The sequence below is a fragment of the Miscanthus floridulus genome, chromosome 13, assembly GCF_019320115.1.
Source record: "Miscanthus floridulus cultivar M001 chromosome 13, ASM1932011v1, whole genome shotgun sequence".
Taxonomy (NCBI): domain Eukaryota; kingdom Viridiplantae; phylum Streptophyta; class Magnoliopsida; order Poales; family Poaceae; genus Miscanthus; species Miscanthus floridulus.
This window is the reverse complement of record NC_089592.1, coordinates 27,962,565-27,969,488: the sequence shown is the minus strand read 5'-3', so window position 1 is coordinate 27,969,488 and position 6,924 is coordinate 27,962,565. Positions and strand designations below refer to the sequence as shown.

Here is a 6,924-nt window from a genome sequence, read left to right as displayed (position 1 = left end):
CTAGATGGAGAACTCGTACGGACGATGGAGGAACCGCTGGATTGGGGAAGAAAGGTGCCTGACGGTGGAATTCACGGCGATAGCAGCAACCGTGACATAACAATCTACTCTTTCAGTGGTATTTTACGTGACGAACGTCTTTCAATGGTATTTTCCAGATGTCGTGATCTTTCGATGCTATGAAACTAATTTTCCCTATCGATAATTGCAGCGATCTTACCATCTCACCTAGGATCAACCGAGCCCAACTGCTAGACTGGTTGGGTCATCTCACATCTCTGAAGAAACTTGATTTCTGGAATTGCAAGAACATTGAGTCTTTGCCAGAGAGCATACAACGACTAACCAAGCTCGAAAAACTACGTATTGCTGGGTGCCCTTCATTACAGCGGTGGTGTGAAACAGAGGAGAACCAGATGAAGCTTGCCCACATAAAGGAAAAGGTAGGAGAGCTTCCCAGAATGTGCTCTTGTTTTGCCTTCACTGCACTTCTCATGGTACTATTTTTATACCAAGAATGTTATTTTGTTCTGCATTTAAGAGAAATGCTATGACACTTAATTTTTATATATGATCTGTATCGCGGATACAGCTTGATTTTCATAAATTTCACCACGCAATTGTTCCTCTCCTGAAATTGGTCTTTTATATTACAACAGATAAACCATTGAGTGACCGCCTAATGGAACAAATGCAGAGGAACAATAATTTATACACTTATATTATTTCTGTTCAGCACCAGTTTTATTGATCTGATCGAAGCATGACCTTATATGCAAACATTTTGTTGTGAACTAGGATTCACGCTGATGAAAGTTTTGATTTTGCAGATAGTTACCAGATGGGGTTGAGCACGCATGGTCACATGGCAAACATAATTTAAGTCCTTATTGAAAGATGGTAATCTATTTCTTTTGGGGGGAAATCCATTTACCCTATGAGCTTTACTTTCAAGTTTTTTTTTGTGAAGCTTTTGTTCTTACAAAAGAGAGAATATAATATTGCCATAGCACTAAACACCTGTATAAGAAATTAATATATCCAATGCACATTGGTGTTTAAATACACTCGATTACCTAGCCAACATACTCTAAGGCTCGAAGCACCTCAAAGAAAACATAAACATATTATCCTCCTTATAAGCACATGGTGCACATAACGTCTCAAAACAACTAGCTTGTTACATAAGCATCTGATATAACCTTTCTTGGACATGGCTCAATGCTCCAAACTAACTGCTTATTTGAACAACATGAATTTGCTAATCCTGTTCACTTACCCACCTTATCTGGGTTTTGCAGAGCAGCTATATATGTTTGCCTGGCGTGCTTACGGGGCATGTCAGCCACGTTGGCTTGATGACTTGACCACCAGCCGAAAAAGAAGAGGGAAGGTGATATATACGTCCCTGTTTTTGCACAAGGTTTCTGGTCGTTCGATTGCAGTGGCCAACAGAAAAGACTTACCGAAGGGATTGATTTACTGAAGATCAACCAAGATTGCCAGCTTGTATTATTACCTACAATCAGATTAGTTTTATGTTGTAACTTCGCTTGTACTAGTACATGTACTATATATGGTACTCAATGGAACGTAATCATTATTGTGTGGAATTCTTACATCCTTTAAGGTTTTCACACACATCATCTCATCTCATTTGAGCTTTTCTGCTGCTGCAGTTCTACACTACAACTAGTAGTGTTTCAGTTAGTCTGCCTGTCTTCGTCTCTCTTCAAGGAAGTACCCCGGCCTTCCATCGTCTCGACCCTCAGGATCCTATTTGCAGTATTATCCTTTTTACTTTCTACCTCATTTGGTGCGCAGCAGATTCGGCATTACAATAACTAACCAAGCTCGAAAAAACTATGAACTGTTAGCTGTCCTGCATTACATAGGTGGTGACAAGCGAGGGGAACAAGATCAAGCTCGCCCAAATGAAAGAAAAACTACGAGAGCTTCCCATACTGCTGCTCTTGTTTTCTACTCGCTGTGCTTGTCAATTGTCGTGATATTATTTCATTATGGTTGAAAAAAATAAGGACTACTAGTGAGAGGAGATCGAGTGGTTCGAAAAATAGAGGTACCAAGAGGTATCAAAGAAAACAGTACCCAAAGACATCAAATGCTTACTAAATTGATAGGATCAGTACTAAAGATATGAGTCTATTATTCGCATTTTTTACAGTTTTTATTATTTAATTAAGGATAAGTTAGTAAATTCATATACGCAGGCATAATCAAAATGAGGAGCATGTCTCTCCTTATATAGCTTATTATATATCGTCTTCTCTGTTCCCTCACCTCGGCGCAGGCGCACAAGGCCTCCATCCAAGGCGCACTCGCCACTCGCACCTCAAATCCCCCTCCAGGCTCGACGCCGTGCTCGCCTTCCTCTCGGGAGTCGGGCCTCAGTCTCTCTGCCGCCGTCGCTTACCTGCTCCAGGCTCTCAGGATCGGAGCAACGCCTACCTGCTCGACTCCGACCTCGAGCGCGTGGTTGAGCCCAACGTGGCATTCCTGATGGAGCGCGGGCTAGATGCTTGTGATATCGCCAAGCTGTCCCTACCCGTCCCTAGGCTGATCACCACCAACCCAGAACGCGTCCGGGCGATGATGGTGAAGCGAGCTGAGGCTGTTGGTGTGCCTCGTGGCACTGGGTGGGATGTGTAGGCACGCACCGCTCTAAATTTCCATCACTCTTCACTTCATTGATTGATGCCAAAGCAAAGTGCCTAGTAGCTTTCAGCGAAATTCCTTCACAAACTAGTGATTGAGATGGAGCTAGACACAGACGAGCTATTTGAAGGTTTCTTAATTCCTTCTTGCGTGTGTTGTATTGTATGCTATTGATGCTCCTGCTGAGACGGATGTACGTGCGTCTGTGCAAATACATGATGGATTGATGTGTACGTGAGCTAGCTACTTCTTGCGCACATACTACCGAAGGAATCTGATCTTCCGGAATGTGGTCTCCTTTTGGACCATAATTGCAACATTGGCCCCATTCGGCTGCTCGAATTGATGGCTGAAATCGGCTGCAGCTGATTGGGCCTTCTAGCCTAGGCGAACACCAAGTCTAATGCAGTCGTTCGGCTGCTCTAAAAGAACCCAGCTGGCGCCATCCTCACTCTCCCGTCTCGCATTCGCTCGCGCGCTTAGGGTTCCGCTGCTCCCAGCTATTGGTGCCGCTGCCGCCGAGGTGACTTCTTCGCCCACGCCCCCAATCCCACATCGACGCCGGCCGCCCTTCGTCCTTATCCCCTCCCATCCCTTTGGCCTGAGAAGGAAGGCGACATCCACACGGGGCGTCTCGCCGGATTTGGTTCGGCGTCGCCATCCCTGAGCCGTCGCTTCGTCATCGCCGTCTTGCCAAGCCGATCCAGCCCCTTCGTCACCTACGGCGCCAGATCCGCCCTTTCGGGTACGTAGTCCACTCCACACCTTCCCCTTAATCGTTGGTCGGTGACCATTGCGTCTGTGCAAATACATGATGGATTGATGTGTACGTGAGCTAGCTACTTCTTGCGCACATACTACCGAAGGAATCTGATCTTCCGGAATGTGGTCTCCTTTTGGACCATAATTACAACATTGGCCCTATTCGGCTGCTCAAATTGATGGCTGAAATCGGCTGGAGCTGATTGGGCCTTCTGGCCTAGGCGAACACCAAGTCTAATGCAGTCGTTCGGCTGCTCTAGAAGAACCCAGCTGGCGCCATCCTCACTCTCCCGTCTCGCATTCGCTCGCGCGCTTAGGGTTCCGCCGCTCCCAGTTGTTGGTGCCGCTGCCGCCGAGGTGACTTCTTCGCCCACGCCCCCAATCCCACATCGACGCCGGCCGCCTTTCGTCCTTATCCCCTCCCATCCCTTTTGGCCTGAGAAGGAAGGCGACATCCACACGGGGCGTCTCGCCGGATTTGGTTCGGCGTCGCCATCCCTGAGCCGCCGCTTCGTCATCGCCGTCTTGCCAAGCAGATCCAGCCCCTTCGTCACCTACGACGCCAGATCCGCCCTTTCGGGTACGTAGTCCACTCCACACCTTCCCCTTAATCGTTGGTCGGTGACCATCCCTGCTGTTAGGGTTTACAAATCCTTGAATCCCTACTTCTATTTCAGCTTGCTCCATCGCTTTCCTCCTCGACGTCGATTCTTCAGTAGCCTTCGTACAATTTCCAGATCCGACCCGCAGACGCCGTCGTCGAAGGCACCGGATCCGTCACCTTCTCCTACTTCCGCTCTCCCTGCAGCGTCATTTTCGGTACGTTCCCATCTTTCTCATCCCATTTTTGCTACACACTTCCAGATCCGCTTAATTAGGGTTAGGGTTTCTGCTCCCAGATGTGGATGGCTACGTAGGGACGGATTGATAGGGAAGCATAGGACTTGCACATCCGTAGCTTTGAGGGTTAGCATAAACTGCATTATTTTTTACCGTTTTCATGTAGACTTGGTTCACCTGGTTTTCTCATATTGGATGGGTTGTATGCCTGTAACTCTACTAGGCTAGCTTACAGCTTATGAATGATGCATCAATGAGTGAATCACATGGTCTTCCTCGGATCGTTTTACATTTCTTAATGTTTGTCACATTATTAATTTTAGGATGATTTGATGCTACTTGTGATGTCACTATATTTTTTTCATGCCAAACTCTTCCCGTGTCTCAAAATTTGGATATATTAATCAATGCTGGATGTATGGGTATGCATATTTGTCACGGTGTTCATCCTATACAAATACAGTCATGACATCAGTTTATTTTGAACATCGCAGTCTTCATTGGAGTTGTGTCATGCTGGTCTGTGTGAAAATTCTCTTAGATACAGATACACTAGTTTATTGGCGTTGTTGAATTGTATTTTAATTTCAATAAATAGGTTACTTTTTTTATTACTCTTATAATATGTTGTTAGTATAGTATACATACAGTTTCTATTCCAAATTTGGACATGCAGAAGACATTGAGGGGGGTTACTTTGGTATACATATAGCTCTGACAGATTCGCATGTTTATCATGTAGGTGTGATCTTTCAAGTCTATATACTGGCATCGTCGTCAACAGCTTCCTGCTCCCCGCCGAAAAGCCACTCGGTACAACTTGCGTGCCAAGCGCGTGAAGCGAAAAATCAAGGCAAGTACACAATTGTGCCCATTGCATCGTGTTTTAGTTCACTCGTGCTTGCCTTTGGTTATTTTGCGGTACCATTACTATGTCCAGCCACAAACGGCATTAACCGTTCCACGTTCCGACAGATACAACCGAAGCGTGCAAGTTGGAGCAACGATGACACCAAGCAGTTGTTGGACCTTTGTCTTCAAGAGAAGGAAAAGTTCAACTTCAATTAGCAGGGTCTAACCACCATTGGCAGGAACAACATTTACACCCATTTCCCGCTTTATGATAAGAAATAGTGCAACAACAAACTAGCAGCCTGTTCGCTTGCTCGTAAACGATCGTAAATTTCCAGCCGGGAATAGTGTTTTTCTCTCACACCAAACTAGCCCGCAGTAAATAATCCACGATACGATACGGCCTTCCGAACAGGCTGTAGGTTCCCTCAAAAAAGCTTACCTGACATGAAAAGATGAGCTATCAGCCACTGGGCTTGGGAGAGATCCACGTACGGGCGACATTGCCGCTGATCGAGTACTGGGAAACTCAAGCAGGTTCCTAGCCGTGATATCGGTATGTTATCTTGTTAACAGTTCCGATTACATTAGTTACAATGTTTCACATTTGGTACTGTGCTTTTTTGCAGGAAGATGGTCTGTCTGAGGTACGACATGGCAGGCAACCTCGCTTCCTAGACCAGCTTGAGGCACTATTTGGGGACCACAACCGGAACACGGGCTGTTTCATGTCCACCGGTGGTATTCGTGAGTCAACGCCTCCTGCTGCTTTACGTCCACTAGACTCTGGTGGGCCATCCAGCTACCATTCTGGTTCGAAGAGGGGCACCATGGACAATGTTTTCAATAGCCCAGAGAAGAAGAAGACTTGCAACGTGGGGGAGTACATGGCCCGGTTGTCTGAGAGCATTGCTGCAAGGAGCACATCACGGGATAGAGAACGGACCCGTTGAAAGGTCCTTGTTTGGTTTTGGTAATTGAGTGACAACCCTAAGTGGACTAATTATGTTTATGTGAGATACATAAGTGATTAGTCCACAGGTACATGTGTGTGAGCAACATATGCCATGGTGGTGAAAATGGCTCAGAGATGTTGCAAAGCTCACACATGTGATGATGAAGAAGCTCATTGCACATGAGACATGACATTGAGTCATGTGATCAAGGTGGAGAAGATCAAGACAAGAGTTGGTTTGATGGACCGGTTGAAAGCATGAAGGGCAAGTTAGAGGCTTTAGAGCGATGGACCGCGTGGCAGTGAAGTTTGAGAAAGACTTAAAGCCGATGGACGAAGGCAACGGTGAAAAGCAAGTGAAGCCAAGATCGATGAACCAATATGATCACGTGATGATATGAAGTGGATCATATCATTGTTGATCATGTTGGTGCATGTGTTGCATTGACATTGGAGGAGATGGAATGGAATGTGCAAGGCAAAGGTATAACCTAGGGCATTCGATTTCACCGATCATAGGTGTGTAGAGAAATTAATAATCGGGTTTAGGATAGATGGCCGTACTATCAAGAGGGGCAAACTTGTTTGCATATCGGTCATCTAGTGCCACTTGAGTGATCTAACTTTGTATACGTGTTAAGATCGAGTGGCGTGGCAAGATGAGTGGCTAATCCTTTGAAAAATATTTGTGAAAAGCTAACACACATACACATGGTGGTGTACACTTGGTGGTGTTGGCACATTTACAAAGGAGAAGAAGTTGAAGTTGATGAGGATCAACTCGGTGAAGAAAAGGAGGCGAAAGGAGGTCACTGTGAGTGACCAGACGCTGGCCTTGG

General features: G+C 45.9%; 1 long non-coding RNA gene across 1 annotated transcript; it reads left to right on the top strand.

The window, feature by feature from the left end:
• The first annotated feature begins 227 nt into the window (after positions 1 to 227).
• On the top strand, positions 228 to 1,599 carry LOC136500324 (uncharacterized). The gene is made up of 3 exons (XR_010770006.1): positions 228 to 443; positions 831 to 900; positions 1,302 to 1,599. It is a non-coding gene; the product is annotated as an uncharacterized lncRNA (long non-coding RNA).
• The last annotated feature ends 5,325 nt before the right edge of the window (positions 1,600 to 6,924 follow it).